The sequence below is a fragment of the Sminthopsis crassicaudata genome, chromosome 4, assembly GCF_048593235.1.
Source record: "Sminthopsis crassicaudata isolate SCR6 chromosome 4, ASM4859323v1, whole genome shotgun sequence".
Taxonomy (NCBI): domain Eukaryota; kingdom Metazoa; phylum Chordata; class Mammalia; order Dasyuromorphia; family Dasyuridae; genus Sminthopsis; species Sminthopsis crassicaudata.
Genome location: NC_133620.1, coordinates 318,871,839 through 318,892,868, shown reverse-complemented (window position 1 = coordinate 318,892,868; position 21,030 = coordinate 318,871,839). Strand labels below are relative to the sequence as shown.

At 38.2% G+C, this 21,030-nt stretch overlaps 1 protein-coding gene across 7 annotated transcripts in view; it reads left to right on the top strand.

Annotated features, from left to right (window-relative positions):
• Positions 1-21,030, top strand: part of AATK (apoptosis associated tyrosine kinase) — a 201,465-nt gene that overhangs the window by 123,500 nt on the left and 56,935 nt on the right. The window lies entirely within an intron of this gene.

Genomic DNA, 21,030 nt, shown 5'->3' with positions numbered 1-21,030 from the left:
GGAGAGAGAGAAAAGGAACTGACCCATCTCGGTTTAGAACCTCAGTTTACTCCTCATCAAAATGAGATGATAATTGCAAAGCATTTAGTATAATGCCTGGCACTAGCAAATGCTATATAAATGTTAGCTATTATCATATTATATTATTATTCTCATTATTATATTCTCATTCTTCCCTGAAAATTGCTTGAAGATGTGGAAAGGTTTAGCTGGCTGCTAAATACTACAATTGACCAGATAGGACTTTGGTTTTTATTGCATGGGGCTCCCTATTGTTAAAGTTCAAATTATTCTTATCACCAAAATATTGATTCCTGGATTCCTAAGAGGTTTAGTCCAATTTGGCATCTGGAGAAGAAAAGTATCATACGATTTTATGATGGATTCCTGCTTTCTGCCTCTGTCTTCCCCATTAGTTAGTTATAAAACAGGATAGTTTGTCTACTTATTAAATTGGAATAATTACACTTGACTATTCTCTGGGAGAGTAACGAAAATTTGTGTTGGCCCTGGTGCTTTAAGACCCTGAGGAGGGTTGTGCATTTGGGTAAAGTCATCTTTGATTCTTTTCCATGACCTGTCCCCACTTTTTTGCCCCCCTTTTCTCTATTCCTAGGGAACCATCTTTTCAGCATAAGGCTAATTGTCTTGTCTGTTAGTCAGTGTGATTAGCAAGTGAGGAGTTGAGGATGTCACTGAAGTTGATTGCTTTAACAATATCTTACCTGGTCTTCCTATTTCATTCTTTTGCTTATTTATACTACACATTTATACTATTAGACTGAGCTTCCTTTAATATCATTTGCATCATGTTACTCCCCTGCCCTATACAAAAATAACTCCCTATTACCTGTATATAATTAATTGCAAACTTCTCTAGTTACCAGTTAAAACCATCTGTGATATGGTCTTGCTCAAGCCCACCAACATTATTCCCTATTTCTCTCAAACACAATCTTCTTACACTTTAATTGGGTCATTCTCTTCATTGTCCTCTCACCATATGGTCCATATAGTTGCTCAGTATATTCTTCCCAACCAGAATGCTTTCTCCTCTATAGATGTTAGCCATGTTTTAAAGAACTAGCCCAAGGTTATAAAACAGGATAGTTTGCTTTCTTATAAAATTGGAATAATTACACGTGACTATTCTCTAAGAAAATAACGAAAATTTGTATTGGCCCTGGTGCTTTAAGAACCTGAAAGAAGAGTAATGAAGTCTTTTGGGATTACTTCAGCCCATACCAATTTCTTTCTTCTCTCATTTCACCATCAAGGGACCAGACTGACTAGAATTGTAGGGGATTATTGGAAAGTAGTAAAATGAGGTTGTATAGATGAGATGAGCCAGATTGTGTAGAGCCCAAAAAATCCAAACTGAATGTCAGTGAAACATTTAAAAATACACAGAAAAGAGCAGAAAATAAGTTTAGAAAGGAATACAGACAAGACAGACAGTGTTGTTACTATCATGTTAAATTTTATACATACTTAAAAAACAAACTGTATAGAACAGCCATATGCATTCTTTTTTCCTGTCTTCATATATTGAAACGTTCGTGTTAAGTTCATAATGAAAAAGAAAATTTTTATTTAAAAAGAAAAGTTAAAGAGTTTAAATTTAATTCTGTAGAGAGTGGGGTAGAAGTTTTTTTCAGAAGGGAATTACGTGATGAAACTTGTATTTAAAAGATCAAATTTGGCAAATGGATCAGAGAAGGACAAAGACTGAAGCGGGGAGACCAGTTAGGAAGCTTTTGCTCTAGCTGAGGCAGTTAGAGGCTAGATGAGAATAGGGTGATGAGAATAGAAAGAGGGAATAAACATGAAAGACATATATTTTAATATTTTATTTTCCCCAATTACATGTAAAAACAATCTTGAAACTTGAGTTTCAAGTTCTCTTCCTCCCTTGCTCCCCTCCCCTCATTGAGAAGACAAGCAACTTGACATAGGTGATAATGTGTGTAATCATGCAAAATACATTTCCATGTAAGTCATTCTGTGAAAGAAAACACAGCCTAAAAAAAAAGAAACTAAAGAAAAAATATCTCTTCAATCTGCATTCAGGCTTCATGAAAGACATCTTTTTGAAAGGTAAAATTGGCAAAATTTAGAATGTGTATATGGATGACCAAGTAAGCTGTCCATGTTCCTATGGCTTCTTTAAATATGCAGACATAGGAAGATGCTTGGATAAATCTGATTTGAGGGTTGAACTACCTACCACTAGGGACCAGAGGAGAGACAACAAGATAGCTGGAGAGAGGTAAGAGCAGGCAAGCAAGCTTGGAATACTTTGAGACAAATGATTCTTCCCTTCAGTATCCTGGAGAGTTTCTGGACTAGAATTCTGTTTACCTTAGTAAATATTGCCAGGGTTTCAAAATGAAAGCTGTGTCTTGTTTGCTGGCCCTTAGCTTATTCTCATCAGCTTGACTCTTATCTACTAGTTACACTGGTTACACAAAAGATAAGATGGAAATCTAGTTAAACTTCTTTATCCAAGCGAACATCAAACAGAAATTGGAGAAGAGACAGAATTAATTCTCTTATGAGGAGTGAGATATTTCCATTCAAAACAAGAAAAGCTCTAATCTCACTTGAGAAAAAATTTCTGGTCTCTAGCTATTGAGATGGAAATCATGTTTAAGATGGAAGACATGTTTAAGAACATGTCTATGGTTTCTAAGTCTCTTCCCATCTTCTCTCTTCCTCCCCTTCCTTCCTTCCTTCCTTCCTCCCTCCCTCCCTCCCTCCCTCCCTCCCTCCCTCTTTCCCTCCCTCCCTCCCTCCTTCCCTCTCTCCCTCCCTCCTTTCCTCCCTCCCTCCTTCCCTCCCTCCCTCCCTCCCTCCTTCCCTCCTTCCTTCCTTCCTTTCTTCCTTCCTCCTTCCCTCCCTCCCTCCCTCCTTCCTTCTTTCCTTCTTTCCTTCCTTCCTTCCCTCCTTCCTGAGTCAGTTCTAAAGAGAATATCTAGAACTACACTTTTCTCAAAGAAGAAAAAGCATTTCTCCTCTCTAAAACTCCCTCACCTACTCTTCTGCACATGGATCAGCATTTTCTCTTTCACTCTGTAGTCATTTCCGAGAAGAGGAATACAGAACACCCCAGGCTCAGCAACCTAAGGCCATCCTTGGTTAGCTGAGTATAAATCTAAGAGAACTAATTTTATGAAGCTGAGTGACAGAGAGAATGATGGATCCATTGATGGCTTAAAGGACTCTGAAGAGAGATATTTTATTTGGCATGCAGGAGGGCATGATTAATATGCTAAGCTGACAGTATAGAAGGAAAAGTGTCTTGAAGGCAGTTTGGAAGATGGGATCATTGGAGTTAAAGCTAAGAAGGGACATTAAAATAATCTAGCCTAATGATCCCATTTTACATATGAGGAAACTGAAGCTTAAGAGACTAAATGATTTGCCCAGTATCACAAGTTCACTGCCCTGTTTAAAATGCCCTGCATCTTATCTTGAAAGATTATAAATTCCTTAAAGGAAGGAACTTTTCTCCTTAACTTCCCACTCCTAAGTCACAAAGCCTGTGTTTCCTCTACAGAGACCCTACCAAAGTATGAAAATCCTTTTAGCAATGTGGATTGCAGACCAGCCACTATTTTGCCCTTTATTGTAGGAGTTGCTTGGAGTACTTGAAAGACTGAGTAACTTCTCCAAGATCACATAGATATCAGAAGCCATACTTTAGCTTAGGTGTTCCCAATGATTAGGCCAGCTCTTTCGCCATGATGTCACACTGCTTTTGCCTGATGTGAGCAATTTGTGCCTCTATCTCTGCTATTTTCCCCACGGATCACATGGACTTCTCAGGGGGTCAGAATTATGTTAGCTGTTCCTAGGGATGTGATGGGAGCCTTGGAGCGGTGGGAGATTGAGGACCCCCCTCCAAACAGCTATGATGCTGTTTCTAGCCTTCATCACATGTGTCTGTTACTGCTCTTTGGTATTTCTCAGAATGAAGCTCTTGTCTCATTATGGAGGAGGCTGGCAGGAGCTCGAGTCAGTGGGAGATTCTTATTGTTAGTTGAGCTACTTTTTGGAGGCTCGTGCATCACTTATGAGACTGGCATTTATCTAGCATCTGTAACTAGCAGGTATGTTTATCTATGTATCTACATTTGCATGTAGGTTTAAGGTGAAAAGTGAAAACTCTAAATAGGAGATTATTTATTCTTCTGAACTTCTCCCCTTCCACTAATTAAGTAGCACAGTTAAATCCTTCCCAGATCATATCTTTTTCCTTAGCACTTCTTCTATCCTTTTACCCTACACCCTTCTACCTGGGAGACCTGAACTCTATTCACATGACTAGTGCATCATTGACTCCATTAGCTTAGAGGCAAAACATTCCTGGTTCATGTAGGTCATGTCTCTTTAAGCTTTATTATTAAGAATTATTAAGAAAGAAAGTAGATATATAATTATATACATATTTAAATATAAATACATATACATAAATATATAATTATTATATTAGGAGTTTCTTATAAATTATTAATAAAAATCAAACCCACAAAATTCTGTCACAATCAGGTCATCCCCCAACTAGAAAAATCCTAGTATTCTAAATGAAAGTCTAATCTTCTGACCTAGTCTTGTATACAATTAACATGCAGGTATGCATCACAACAATGTTATGATTGATTATAATTTTTACGTGAAACAAAATGAGGAAATAGAAACAGATCAAAGCAATAGAGAAAACCATAGAAAAAGCACTTGCTGGTGATTGGGATAATGGAGAGTGCTAAATCTTGACTGCTTTTGTGTGGCTATGCTAGCTTATTGAGCTGCCCCAGCCACCCATGCAGAGTTGCTTCCTCATTTCTGTAACCTTTGTCTTCTGCGCAGCTTTGTTTTCCGTGAGGATGCCACTGCAGCCAGCACCGCCATACCTGTAACAATCTAAAAAGTGGCTCATCCTTTCCACTCCTCCCTCCCTGCTCCTGCCAGAATCATGCAACTTAATCTTGGTGCAGTCTCTCTTCCATGGAATGGAGAAAATAATCATTGTGTAGGAACTACTGTTCCTAGAGTGTAGAGTCATGCTAGTTTTTCATTTCAAGGTCAAAAGACCAAAAACCCTGTCCCTTTAAATGTAGTTCTTGTATTGTTTGTAGGAATAAAATAAAAAAATTTAACCAGAAGGCTTTAGACTTATTGTATACCTCTCCTCGGCAAAGATTGGCACCTGGGTAATGCTTGGAATTACAAGCCATTCCAGGCACTGTAGTCAGTGCTAGAGGGGAAAGAAAGACAAAATTGAGACAGCTACTGCCCTTTGGTAGTTTGTAATCTATTAGGGCAATAACATGTACACGTCTAAGTAAATATAAAATATATGTACAGTTAGCACCTGGGAAGAATGGGGAATGGTCTCATGTACTAGGCAGTTGAGCTTATTTTTTAAGGGTACAAAAAATAGTAAGAAGCAGAGATGATGGTGGGGATTCCTTTCATTCCAAGGATAGAGTATAGCCTGTGCAAAGGCATGGATATGGGAGGTGAGATATTGTGTATGAAGCAGTTCATAGACCAATTTGGTTGGAAAGTAAAGTATGTGAGGAAGAATAATTTATAATAAGTCTGAAATATTGGTAGGAATCTGATTATGAAGAACTTTAAATGGCAAATTGTTGTTGTTCAGTTGTTTCATTTATTTCCAACTCTTAGCAATCCCATTTGGGGTTTTCTTGGCAAAGATAGCGAAGTATTTTGTCATTTCTTTCTTCACCTCATTTTAGAAATGAGCAAATTGAAGCAAATAGGGTTAAGTGACTTGTCCAAGATCACACAACTAGTAAGAGTGTGAAGCCAGATTTGAACTTAGGAAAAAGAGCCTTCTTGACTCCAGACTCAGTGCTCTATGCCCTGTAACCACTAGCTTCCCAAATGCCAAATTAAAGAGAGTTGGACTTTTATCCTAGAAGTGAAAGTGAGCCACTGACGCTTCTTGAACAGGGAAGTGAAAGTCATGTTTAGGTGCCTTTGGCAGCAATAGATTGTATACTGGGCTTGAAAAAGGGCTGAACTGGACAAATGAGGAATGATCTGAGAGTGAAGAGAAGGGAAGAGGTGCTATAGAGATAGAACTGACAAGCCTTGGCAACTGTTAGGATAATTAGGAGTTAGGCAACTGTTGATATGAGGAGTGAGGGAGAATGGAGAGTTGAAGGTGAGGATGACCAGAAAATTAGTTATTATTCTTGAGAGATAGATGTAAGAGTGGGTTTGGGGGAAAATATCAGAGTTCTCTTTTGGACATGTTAAATTTGGTACCTAGTTTGAACATTTTGATTGGCAGTTGTTGATGGAGGCAAGAATGCAGCTCAGGAGAGAGACCAGGACTTTATAGCTTAGATGGATGGATAGAGATATATAGAGACAGAAAGAGATAGCTCTAATCTCTAGACAGATATAGATTTAGAGACATAGAGATAGATCTGTCTATTAATATAGGGAAGTCAACTGAAAAAAAGGATAATTCAAAACATGAGAGTTGATGAGATGGTTGAGAGAAAGAAAAGGAGAAAAGGAAGATTCAGGACAGAGTGTCAGTGTATATTCAGAATTTGTAGTTAAGGAGGTGTGTGGGGCACACAGAAAATGACCTAGCAAAGAAAACAGAAAAGAAGCCCCTGCTGCCATGTGCAATGCATTTGATTCCTGATGTTTTTGATCTTCCTAGCCTTGCCACTGCATTTCTTTGCTATTTGGAGACATGAGAGAGGAGGTTTGAGTTCTGAGTCTTCATCCTGTAACTTAGTCCCTAGGTAACCCAATTACTTCCTCTCCTGATTGCTGAAATATGAAGATATCCCTTGAAGCTGATGATTACATAGAAGTGTGATTCATTGTCCTTGAATGACATGGGCTCCACTGCCTGGAAGATGTAGTAATATGTCATTGAGGTTTAATAACAAATATACTGGAATGTGGGAAAATCATTTAAGGCTAATGATTACACAGAAATATGACTTGTTGATCATGGGCAACACAAGCTTTGTTGACTCAGATGAATCTCAATGGCGCTAATCCTGGGATCATCCAATCCAACAAAAGGAATAAAGAAGAGGAACCAGGAGGATCTGTGATTTGTCATGATCAAGAGAAAGCTAAAGGTCTGAGGGCTAAGAGGTCAGCTGAGTTGGTGAGGAATAATTCCATCTCAAATGTCAAATGAGGTAAGAATCAAGAGCCCAGTAGATCAGATCTTAGAGGATTAGCTCTAGGGATAAAAATTCTCCAAAAGAATGGAGCCTTCTGTCTTCTGTTACTTCATGTTTAGATAAATATGTTTTGAAGATTGAGGCCCACAGGTGTGGGGGAAATTCCTATGGCCCATTAAGGAAAAGGAATGAGACTAGTAATTGACTGCCAGTTTGGTCCTGATTATTGGAACCAGTGGGCATTTAGGGAATGCAATGGATAGTTCATGGCACTTGGAATCAGAAGTCTTATCTTCATGAGTTTAAATTTAGCTTTAGACCCTTATAAGCTGTGTGACTCTAAGTCCCTTAATTCTGTTTGCCTCAGTTTTCTCATTGGTAAAATGAACTAGAGAAAGAAGTGGCCAACCACTTCAGTATCTTTTTTTTTTTCCTGAGGCAATTGGACTTAAGCGGCTTGCCCAGGGTCACACAGTCAGGAAGTGTTAAGTGTCTAAGACCAGAGTTGAACTCAGGTCCTCTCAATTTTAGGCCTGGTGCTCTATCCACTGCGCCACCTAGCTGCCTGTCACTTCAATATCTTTGTCAAGAAAACCCCAAATGGGATAAGAAGAATAAGACATAATTGAAATGATATAAAGTACTAGGAAGCCCATCCTATCTCAGATGATTACTCACCTGAAATCTTATAAGTCTTGGAACTTTTGCCACCCTGTAAAACTTGCTTTGGTGCCTAAGGAAAAGAATGCTTTTTCTGGATTTGTAAACAGAGGATCTAGATTTGAATTATGATTCTGCCACATATTATTTCTGTGTTCACAGGGAAGTCAATGACTCTTTCTGGACCTCAAACTCTTCCATTTTTTGGTGAGACCAAATAAGAAATAAGAAACAGCTTGGAATGAAGAAGTGATTATAGTCTCAGTGCTAAAAAAACAAAACAAAACAAAACAAAAAAACATTGGGTAGAAAAGGGGACAGAGGTCATAGTTGATTTAGGTAGAGAAGACCATCTTACATGATTATTGTTTTCTCCCCTTCCTTTAGCAGAAGAATGAAGACATTTTTCTTATTGAGATCCTTCAACCTGGAGGAAAAATCATTTGTGAACCATATATAAGTACTTAAAACTTACTTTAGCATGGGGCTGGAGGAGAATAGAGGGAGAGCAAGAGAAAGAGAGAGAGAGCAAGATTCAGTACATTTACTTAATTTTTTTTTAAAATTCAATTAATAAGGATTTATTTTCTCTCCTTCCCAGAAGGCAGCTAGTTTCCAAAATCCTAAGGGTATCTCTAAAGGGTTGGAATTTCTAAATCTATTGCTTGTAAGCCCCCATTCCTTAGGGAATTCCTTGGAACATTATGGATGGTGTGACCCCATTCTTTTGCCCACCTTTGCCTCTGGCTAGCTGCTTTCATTTGTTAAGCAACCAAATAGAGTATCATTCCTTTTTTTTTCTTTTTCTTTTTTTTTTTTTTTGCCAGATGTCCTTGCCATGTAATTACTACACCAAGACTTTGGGATAGGAAAATGTGTTGTGTGTTGTTTCTAAAATTTTACTAAGTTTGTATTAAGAAAAGTGTTAATAAAAGGCAGTCATTCCTTTCATTGTAGAATTGGAGGACTCTGGGTATGGAGTGATTGCATTTATTTACCAGAGACAACTGATATGTGGTTGGTTTTGCTAAACTACTTTTTAAAAATGTCTTTTAAAATCTTTGTGACAAGACTTAGCTGGGTAGGGAAGGTGGAAGTGATAAAAAAAAAAAATCATTAAAATTTAGATTAAATTTATTTTTTTGTTTGTATTTCTGCATCAAGTTCCTTCCTATCCTTGTCCTTTGGGGAATGGAGATCAGTAGATTTCTATTTCTTTTCTGAAGCTATAGCTATATTGCCCTATAAACTTTCTTTCCCATCCAGTGTATCCCAGCTGCCATCCTTGAATGAAAATCCCCGAGTTTTCCATATTCGGGACCTTATTTTTATTCCTTCTTAATATAGATCTGAGTCCCAGCTTTCTACTTACTTCTTGCCATCAGTTCCAGGGGAAAGGAAGAGCATAGCTGGTCCATTCGTTTAATAAACAAAGGAAGATCAAGAGAGAAGAAGTGATCTATTCAGAATGACTCACTTTATAAATGGCAGAACTCAAATCTTAGTCTTCTGACTCTGGATTAGATGTGAGTTTTACTATTGACTCCATATTTTCTGGGTGGGTAAGTGTATTCTTGTTCTTGCAAAGGTGGGCATATAAAAGGGGTTAAAATATCTTTAATATCTTTAGTAGCCCAAGATCTCCCAAGGGATGCAATAGAATTAGATGTACCAGATTTAGAAACCCTAGTTCTTTGGTTACTTGTAGAAATATGGGGTCTGGCTGCCCTCTGGAAAAGAGAAAAAAAATAAATACTTGTTGGCTGAAGCATTAACTACTTTTAGCAAAAATAATAATAATAATAATAATACAAACTCCCCCATCCCATTGTCAAAAGATAAAATATTGGGGAGAATCTCAGAAGAATCTGCTTTATAGGGTTGTAAGGGTTAAATTAGATTATGTGAGTGAAGAAATTAGATTATGTGAGCAAGAAATAGGAGACAAAGCCTGGATTTGAACCAAGGACCTTTGACTTAAAATCCAAATATCTTACCATTGTATCTTAGTAATAATCCATTCTTTTTTGTAGACTATAATACTAAGATGGAGGCCTAGCTTTGCGGTTGGTCAAAGGAGCCATCTGGAGTGGGGATTTGTTTTTTCTTTGGGGACTTTTCCAAATGGAAAGAATGAAGACTAAAATGATCTTGCTGTGTTCTTGAATAGTTTGCAATCGTACAAACTTGTATGGTGAAAATAGTTCTCTTTGTGGATCAAAGTATAGTATTATCACCTTCTTGTTGTTTGTTTGCTTGTTTCTTTACCCTTTCATCTAATTTTTCTTGCACAGCATGACAGATATGCTGCAAATATGTTTTGCACAGGGATAGCTTAAAGAAAAAAAAAAAAAAAGAATAGATTTTTTCATTCTGATTGTTGACCAGCTATGATTCTAGAACAGGACTTCTTAAACTTTTCTCACTCACAACCCTTTTTTGACTGAGAAATTTTTATTCAGGTATATAGATATAGACCCCCACATTTAGTAATGCAATCCCATGTAGGGGTCTAGAAACTTTGTTCATGAACACTAATGAGGAAAGCTTGCTATTCACCTCCTGCCTCAGAAGTGAGGAATGTATTTTGAATATGGCGGTGGGGAATTTATTTTGCTCACCTAAGCATATTTATGAAAAGGGTTTTGTTTTTCTTTTGAGGAGGACTATGGGAAGAAAAATAGATTTTTTTTAAGTGAAAAAATTAGTTAAGTTTTTAAAATAAAATGGGCTCTTCTTGGAGACAGGTAAGCTGGGGTCAATTCCTGGCTCTGTCACTAACTCTCTATGTGATCCTGGACAAGTCACTTAATTTTTTTGTTGCTTTTTATCATTATTAGAAAAATGAGCATAATAGCTGTTGCTTAGTCATTTCTAACTCGCTGTACTCCATTTAGCATTTTCTTTTTTTTTTTTTAAGTAGCCTTTGATTTTTTTCAATTACATGTAAAGATAGCCTTCAGCATTCATTTTTGTAGGATTTTGAGTTCCAAATTTATTTTTCTCCCTTCTTCCCTTGCCTCCCTCCCCTCCCCCAAGACAGCAATAGGTTATATTTTAAACATATTTCGTTTGGGGTTTTCTTTTTATTTTATTTTATTTATTTATAATTTTTTGACAGTACATATGCACGAGTAATTTTTTTTATAACATTATCCCTTGTATTCATTTTTCCAAATTATCCCCCCCTCCCTCCATTCCCTCCCCCCGATGACAGGCAATCCCATACATTTTACATGTGTTACAATATAACCGAGATACAATATATGTGTGTAAATACCATTTTCTTGTTGCACATTAAGTATTAGATTCCGAAGGTATAAGTAACCTGGGTAGATAGACAGTAGTGCTAACAATTTACATTCGCTTCCCAGTGTTCCTTCTCTGGGTGTAGTTATTTCTGTCCATCATTGATCAACTGGAAGTGAGTTGGCTCTTCTTTATGTTGAAGATATCCACTTCCATCAGAATACATCCTCATACAGTATTGTTGTTGAAGTGTACAGTGATCTTCTGGTTCTGCTCATTTCACTCAGCAACAGTTGATGTAAGTCTCTCCAAGCCTCTCTGTATTCCTCCTGTTGGTCATTTCTTACAGAACAATAATATTCCATAGCCTTCATATACCATAATTTACCCAACCATTCTCCAATTGATGGACATCCATTCATTTTCCAGTTTCTAGCCACTACGAAAAGGGCTGCCACATTCTTGCACATACAGGTCCCTTTCCCCTCCTCAGTATTTCTTTGGGATATAAGCCATTTGGGGTTTTCTTGACTGGAGTAGTTGACCATTTCTTTCTCTAGCTCATGCTACCTTGAGAAAACTGAGGCAGAATGAAGTGACTTGCCCAAGATCACACAGCCCAGATGAGTGTTCCTGGAGTCAGTGCTCTGCCCACTGCACCTCCTGGTTATCCCAAGTAGAAGCAGGAACATCTGGCCTAGTTCACTTTGTGTTGATTGCAATTAGTGGAATGATGGGCTCTCCACAGCCATGCTGTGAAGTTAGCTGTACAAATACTGCTGTGCCCACATTTTGGAGGAGGTCGTTGGGGCCCAGAGAGTGCCCGGCTCACAGTTATGTAACAAGTGGTGGAGCTGGGCTGGGCTTCTGAGGTGTCTCTCCCAGGCCTGGCACCCAGATGCCATGCCTCAGTACCTATGCTCTTTTCATCTTGGTTGTGGACATAAAAAGAGACAGTAACCAAGGGAACACTTTGAAAATCACTGCGCTGCAAGGGCCCGGGGTTGTTCTTGAGATTGGGAGGGCAGAAGCGCTTGGGAAAGGACCAGGTGGCACAGGGTGGGGAAGGTTGGCCCGGCCCACGACGGCCCTCTTGGCCTGACTGTCATACTCCATCCCTTTTTTCTCCTCCCTCCCCAGTAAACCCTTCTGATGCATTCCCAGGGTTGTTGTGACTTCCTCCCCCTTCATAATTACCCTGTTTGTTCCCAGAGACTGTGGTGAGGAATAATAATGACTCAGCTGTGGGGCTCCATTTCGGGTGGCAAGTGGATGAGAATGAATGAGGAGGTCTTTCCTTGCGAGCTGCCCAGTGCTGAGGCTGGGGTTCACAATGGCACCTCACAGATGGGCCTCAGGAAACCCCCAAGTCCAGATGTCCTGGGATGGCGGCCTTTTCCCTTTAGGCTCCCCTCCTCCCTGGGAGCTTGCTGAATGCTTCCTTCCACCAGAAACCATTTCCTGCTCCTTGGTGCCAAGTCAGGGGGCGGGCCATTGGGGCCTGCCCTCCAGTCAGGCAGGGACCCGGCCCCACCTCAGCCTCCTATTGTGCAAAGCCTCTAGTGCTGGGTTCTGGTAATAATGGGTGAACAACAGTAATGATGGGAATGATGACTGAGGGATAAGGGCAGGGGAAAGAACGCAGCTTTGGAGGGGGAGGAGCTGGATTCAGATCCTGGCTTTCCTCCTCTTCTCCCTGCATAATCTTGGCCCAGCTTTGGGCCCAGTTTCCTCATTTGCAAAATGAAGAGATAAACCCATATTTCCTCTGAGGTCTCTCCCAGTTGTTCACGACAATTGGACTCTTCAATTTGTATAGACATTTAAATTTGGCAAGGCCCTTTACTTACATGAATCTAAATGGAGCCTCATAGGCAGGGAGGTAGGTAGGCTAGGTATTAATATATCCATTTGGTAGGTTAGGAAATTGAGCTTCAGAGAGATTGAATGTATCCATGGTCACAGATTGTGTCAGTGGCAAGATCTTCCAAATCTAAGTCCAGTACTGGGTCAATCCTGACATGTCACTCAGTGGGGTAATTCATAATTTAGGTGTCGTTGTTGTTGTGGTTGCTGCTACTCTTGCTCCAATATATCTCATAGACTTGTGCCAAGATGAATCAAGGAGTGACTGGATGGTGCCATAGTGCATAGAAAGACCCATCTTCCTTGGTTTAAATCTAGCTCTGTGACCCTGGGCAAGTCACTTAGCCCTGTTTGCTTGAGTTTCATCATGTAAAATGCACCGGAGAAGGAAACAGCAATCTACTCCAGCCCAGCGTCTTTGCCAAGAAAACCCCAACTGGGGTCATGGAAAGTTGGACGCGGCAGAAGATGACTAAACGGCAAAGTGATTAGTCACTACTACATACCGACCACTGTCTTGAACTCTAGAGGAGTTTATTTATAAAATTTATAAGCAGTAAATTAGGCAACGTTTATTAGGTGCCTTCCATGTTCAAAGTGCCATGATAAGCAATGGGATTTTTCAGTGTCAGAGGCTAAAAAAGAAATTCATTCTAGATGTATGAGAGAACCCAGATTTAAATGGAGTATTATGTATAAGGAATAGAAAGGAGGATGGTTTGGGTGGACTTAGTGGTAGAAATGATAACAACAATAATAATTGTAATAATAGCATTTGTATAGAACTTTAAGTTTGCAAAGATATATACATTATATATGTATGTATGTGTACATATATGTGTATGTTTGTTTCTCACTGAGCTAAGTACTATTATTATCCCCATTTTACAGTTAAGGAAATTGTAAGTGATAGAAGTTAAGTGATTAACCCAAAATCATATAGCTAGTAAGTAAGGCAGGACTTTAACCCAGGCATTTGTACTCTAAGTCCAACAACATCCATTGAGCCACAGTTGCATACCCATCTGTGTATTGGAGTATTGTATAAAAGAGCTGGAAAGACAGGTCTGGGGTAGATTGTAAAGCAGAAATATCTGCATCTTTGATTCTGTAAGTGATAGGGAGCTAATGGATTTTGTTGAGTAGTGGAGTAGAATGGTCAAAAGAGATTCAGTCCTTGCTATATTAAAAATGTGGAGCTTAAAGACAGGGACATGTTACATACAAAAATAACTATCCATCAGTCAATAAGCATTTACTTATTTACTTTTGCAAAGCAATTGGGAGTTAAGTGACCTGCCCAGGGTCATACAGCTGAGGCCAGATTTGAACTCAGATCCTTCTAATTTCTGGGGCCAGCATGCTTTCCATTGAGCCGTCTAACTGCCCCTTCAATAAGCATTTATTAAGCATCATCCATGTACCAGGAACTGTGCTGAGCACTGACCGGCAAGTGCAAAGACAAAAAAGAAAAAGAGAAAAAAGAAATAATCCCTGCTTTTAAGAAGCTTATCTTCTATAAGAGAAGATAGCATGTGCCTCTACGTGAAAAATAAATATGTATATTTAAAACATAAAACATAAATACATTTATAAATATATAAATAATTAACATATAAAATAAGTATATATGTATAAAATATATAAATATAAATAAGATATGTTTATATATATATGTATGTGTGTGTATATATATGTGTGTGTGTGTATATATATAGATGTGTGTGTGTGTATGTATATATATATATATAGAGAGACGAGAGAGAGAGAGAGAATATAAAATAAATACAAGATAAATAAGTGGGGCAGGAAAGCACTGGCAATTGGGAACAGAGGAGGCAGGAGAGGCTTCATAGAGAAGAAGACTGTGCTTGATCAGCCAAGAAGACATGTGCAAGCGGAGGGAGGGAGAAAGAGAAAGAGGAAGGTAGGATGATAGTCTGCACCACATAAATATCCCCAGGGTGAAGCTGATGTAGCTGAATGAACCCAGAAACCCCAGGGCAAGTTCCCAACATCAGACCAGCCATTTTCACTGTGGCACAAAGAAGCACATCTTCCCCCAACAAGTGTGTCTTGGAACTGTCAAGTGGAGAAGATCCCAAGAGGGCTTCTTAGGTTTGCCTCCCCCATTGCCTCTTCCCCTCTTCCCAGGATGTCTGTAGCTCCAACCTTAATCCCTGGCCATTCAGAACTTCTCTACATGGTGAAGAGTCTGGAAATCTGCCCTCTTTCCATACAAATGGCTATCCACATCACTTGAATGAATAGGTTGTCACTAACTATCAGGCATCCAGTATGATGGAGTTACTGGAGGCATTATCATTTACCCTTCTACTTGGCCTTCCAGACCCTGGGGCACGGCCATCTGAAGTCCTGAGGTACCGCAGTGTCCTCTGGGTTTTGCCATCTGCTCCTCTTTTATACATTTCTGAACCTTTCCATCCATGCTACAGCTGAACTCCCCTATTTTACAGTATCTTCTTCTAATTAGCTCATTTAATTTTGTTTTCATTTATTTATATTTATTTTGTGGGTCCTAAAAATTTAGGGTCTGCTTTTCCCCTCCTCTCTGACATTAGGAACCTTATTTTTGATTAAAAAAAAAGTTCGGAGTTCAGTCACAATCTAAGCCTTCAGTTAGGGGAATTCCTAACAGAGCTTGGGCTTTCTGCCTAACTTTACATTTCTATCTATCTCTAGTGAACCCCTGGCCTCTTTGTGGTTGAGGCAAAATACAGTTTACTGGAAATGTTTGGGTAAGGAAACAGCACATAGACAGGCAGCGAGTCAGGGGAAGTTGGGGAAAGAGCCAATTTTTCTCCAGACTTCCATTGGCTAAGACTTCCACTCCGAAATGCCCATAGGGCTGAAGATCTTACCTGAAATTGCCTTTCTTTGCCATAGCCCAGGATCTTCTTGGCTCCTTGAGGACAGGTTGGAATGCTGCCCTTGCACCATCTTCTTGAATTAATATGGTTCTGAGTAGTTTGCAAATATATGGAAGACTTTATTGTATTGCAATGTCTTACAGTGTAAAGGACTGTTCCCCATTTAGTCTAAGGCCTATGAATCCCATCATCCTTACATGGTGTGCAAACTGCTCTGGTATCTTCGCCAAGAAAATCCCAAATGGGGTCACAAAAAGTCAGGACACAATTGAGATGGATCGCATAAAAACCCCCTTACATTGTCAACTGCTCGAGAGCAAGAAACTAGGACTGATTTTCTGTTTCATTTGTTGGCACATAGTAAAATGTAGAAAATATGAAGACAAAAAAGCAAACCCAGTTCTTTCCCTCAAGAAGCTTATATTGTCCTGGGGAAAATAACATGAATTTATATTCTAAACTTATATGATTATAGCTAACCTTTTTATAGGGCTTACTATGTGCAAAATGTCCTAAGTGCTGAATAAATAAAAAACTATATACAAAATAATACAAAACAATTCAAGGGGGAGAAAATAGGACATAAATAAAAAGTGGTACTTCATCCAACCCTTGAACGGAGCTATGAATTCCAACTATAAAATCTAAGAGGTGGACAGTAGAGCATTTCAATCATGGGATATTTAAATGTCTTTTGTGAGGACAGCTAAATAGGTCAATTTGGCTGGGATTTATAATGAAGTAGGGTACTTGTGTGGTTTACATGTTTATCTGTATTGCTATGGGAAACTTTTATTTTTTCTTTGTCTATTAGCAAAATAACAATTTTCACTTTTTGGATTTGCCTGATGCATAGTAAAATTTGTTCTAGGCTTTTATTTTGATTATGTGTCTTTTCATTTTATATGTGTTTCATGGATATACCAAATTGTGGGATTTTGTTTTCTCATTCATTCTATCTATCTTTTGTTTTTTTGGATTGTTCAGTCCATTTATATTTAAAGTTGTGTGATTTAGGCCTGAGTTTTTCCTCCATTTGTTTCTTTAGCAATTTTTTTTCTTGATTGATAAAATAATACTCTAATTGTTTATAGTTTATTTTTAGAAGTTATATTATTAACTTCAGGAACATAGTAATATGTTCCATTTGCCTTTAATTCCTGTTGTGTTTTTTTTTTTTGAAATTTTATTACAAACTTAAATATCAGAAGGCTTGACCATTCCAACATAAAAATACCAGGATATTGAATATAAAATATAATATGAAACTATTAATTTATGTTAAATACTGCTTGTTTTTTAAAGTACATGTCAAATTTAATATCATGCTAAAAAAAAAACTGCCTTGCTTGGCTGTGTACCCTTTTGAATATACTTCTGCTCTCTTCTGTGTTTTTGTTAACGTTTCAGGACTGTTTTCTTCTTTTTCTTCTTTTTTAAATCCCTGTCACTCTCAATAAATTTTCTTCCCTCCCCCCCAAAAATTACCCTCCCTTATATTCCATAAGCATTATACTGTTTAAAGCAAAAGAAGTCATCACCTTAGCTATTTTTAGATAGATGTCTCATTCTGCACCTCTAGGCCATCACCCTTCCACCAAGAAGTAAAAAGTATGTTTTATCATTTATTTCCTGAAATAAAAGCTCCAAAGCCTGAATTTAAAATAAATTGATCACCTAATTCTAGGCTCTAAGGTCACTTTACTCTGTGTCACTTCATGCAAATCTTCCCTGGTTTTTTTGAAGCCATTATATTCATCAATTCTTATGGGACAAAAATATCTCTTTATATTTGTATCCCACAACCATTCACCTAATTGATAGATAGCCACTTTCTTTGCCACATTTTGCTCCTATAAGTATTTTTAGAACACGTGGGCAGCAGGTGGCGCTAATGAGCAAAGCAGGCTGAGGTGCTAGTGCACCAAGGGGGCAGGAGGCATGGCTTTCTTCCATCAGAGTTTACTTTTTGTTCTGTTAATAAGAGCATGTTTTATTAAATAAATAAATAATTAACATATAAGCTATTTTATTCCTGTAATGGAAAAAAAAAAAAGTCCCTTGTAACAAACATGCATTTCATTTATTTATTTATTTATTTTTGCTGAGGCAAGTGGAGTTTAAGTGACTTGCCCAGTGTCTGAGGCCAAATTTGAACCCAGGTCCTCCGGACTTCAGGGCTGGTACTCTAGCCACTGGCCTAGCTGCCCCCCAAACATGCATTTTGAAACAAAATAAATTCTCACATTAGCCAGTGGACATAGCCATGTCCAAAAAATGCAGGGTGGCCCAAAAGTCTGAGATGCAGGTTTAAACTCTTAATAGCCCCACAGCTTGGACTATTGTTATTTTAAGTTCTAATTACTTAAAACCGTGGGCAGAATGGGATATTCCATATTTGTTTCATTCTGTATCCTGAGATCATTCCCCTCTCTCAAGAGATGAGTAGTTTGTTTCATCTTGGGTACTATGGGATTGTGCTTGATCATTGCATTGACTGGATTTTTCTTTCAAAATAATTTGTCTTTACAATCTTGTTGTTACTGTGACAGATTGCTGTAGTTCTGTTCACTTCATTCTATTTCAGTTCATGTAAATCTTACTAGTCTTCATTTTATATGACTTCTCTGAAACTGTCCCTTTCATCAAGAATGTTTTCTTTCTAACCCAACCAGCTAAGAATGACTGTAATTGGTTTCAAAATTAAAGTATACTTACCCTCACTTTGCATTTTGCAGCCTGCCGCTCTGTGATTCATGCTCATGGAGCGTCTGAAACCTGAATATATATTCTGGACATATAATAATAGCTAACACTTTTATAGAGCTTACTATGTGCCAGGCACTGTGCTAAGAGCTTTGTAATTAGGATCTCATTTGATCCTTATAAGAAACCTAGGAGGAAGGTGCTATTGTTACTCTTATTTTTAGAGATTATGGAACTGAGACTGAGAGAGGTTAAATCTCTTGACCATGGGTCACTCAAGTCTTCCTGACCTCAGGACTCTGGAGCACTCTATCCAACAGTACTCATCTCTTTCCATTTTACTCTAATAGCTCCAGGCCCTAGGTTAGCTCCCAATGATCAAACTTTCCTCTCTCTGGAATAAAGAATTCTCCTTTTATTCTTACTCTTTTTGTAAGCCTTAACACACACACACACACACAGAGTTTAGTATTTTTTCAGGCCAGTTGAGTTTTATACTTGATATCTGAATAGAAACCAGGAGAAACTAACAAACTTGTCCACCCGTCTAATCAGAAAAGAGTAAACAGATTTTCTGGATAGAAAGATCCCAGATCTGCCCACCTTGGACTGGTCCTCACTATTTGGGAGTTACAGATTTCTGGTTATGGTGCTCCTATTGTGTGACTGTAAAAGGATTAGTTCAGATCTTCTGGGATCTGAGAAGAAGGTCACATTATTCAAAGTATCCCTGCATATTTCCACTGGGCTGGGACCAGTGACCATATTTTATATAATTGTAACTTCAAATAGTACAAATTCAGGTGCATGTGACCACTTAAGGGGATTTGTTATTCACATAATTGGGACCTAGGTGTCTTGCCATTGGACTCTGATGACTTTGGGGTGAATAACCTTCCACAGTTCTGTCTCACTTAAATCCAGTTCACTTACAAGTCCAGACATCACTCTCTTGATGTCATTGGTCCTCTCAGAGAATGAAGAATGAAGAATGAACAGCAATTGGGACCTGCCAGTAGTTACAAACCAATTCACAGATACACTAACAGGGCATGAGTGGATCCATCCTCCAGCAACTCTTTTGACAATTGTCATTTTCTTCTTTGGCTGGCTAATGGATGTGAGGTAGCTCCTATGAGTTTTTCTTATTTTTGTTGCTGGTGTTTTACATAGTTGTAGTCAGTCAGTTTATATGTTGTTTCTCTCAAAGTGCTTTTGTCATTCTGCATTACTGAATGTCTTTCCGTATTTCTTTGTATCTATCTTTGTATCTTTTTAATCTATCCTTATCTTTGTGTTGTTAAGAACTTCTGATTTGATCAACATAACATTTTCCATCTATTCAGATTTATAACCTATCAATTATTTTGTAGAGTCACCTAAGATCCAAAAAATTCATCTCAGGTCACATAGCTAGTAAAAGTTAGAGACAGCATTTGAACCCAGGTCTTCCTGGCCATTACTTTTTCCATATTTTTCTTATGATGTAATGAATTTTGTTATATTTGCATGCCATAGTTTGTTTACCCATTACCCAATTGTTGGACAAATGGGTTATTTCTGGGTGGTTCCATTATATTTGCTATAAATATTTTCTCACCCATAGATCTTTTTTCCTCCAGTCAATTATATCCTTAGGATATAGTCCCAGAGTTAATCTCTCTGGATTTTGCTGGGCTCATTATCCTTTTCCTTAAACCTTCTCTAATTCTTCTAATATTGCTATTTCTGTCAGAGCTGCTATCATACACTCAGCCACTCGCATTCATAATCTTGCGATTTAGTTGACTCTTCTCTCTCATCTCTTAAGTATAATCAGTTAACAAATCCCATCAACTGTACATACCACATTACTTGAATTGATCCTGTCTGCTATTGCTATCAACCTATTACAGGCCCTCATTACCAGCTACTTGTATATTGCAGTAGATACCTTATTAGAACTATTCCAAATCAACTTTCATACATCTGCCAGCATTGTCTTTCTTATACCTAGGGCTAATTCATAATGCCCTCCTCTGCTCAGATCTTCACTGAAAAAGGCATCAGAACTAAAAAACAATGACCAATTCTAGTTCCTGGGGACAAATGAAGAAATACACGGTCTTTTTGTAGTTAGGAAAGGGGAAGGAATGGAAATGTTGTCTATATGGCCATGGAACTTTGCTTACCTGTTTTTCTTTATTACAGGAAGTGTTTTATGGGGAAGATGGTATATATTAAGAAGTGACTGTTGTGCAAAATACATAATATTTTTTAACAACAACAACAACAAAATACATTAATGACTTCCTGCTGACAACCAAATAAATTTGAACCCTGTCCTGGAACTACCTCATCTACTCAGCTTTAGGTTATATGCCTCCTTAGAGCAGTTGAATGGCACAGTAATTAGAACCCTAAGAAAGCTAGTTCTAATCCTGCCTTAGATGCTTACTAGCTTGTGTGATCCAGGGCAAACTACTCATCTG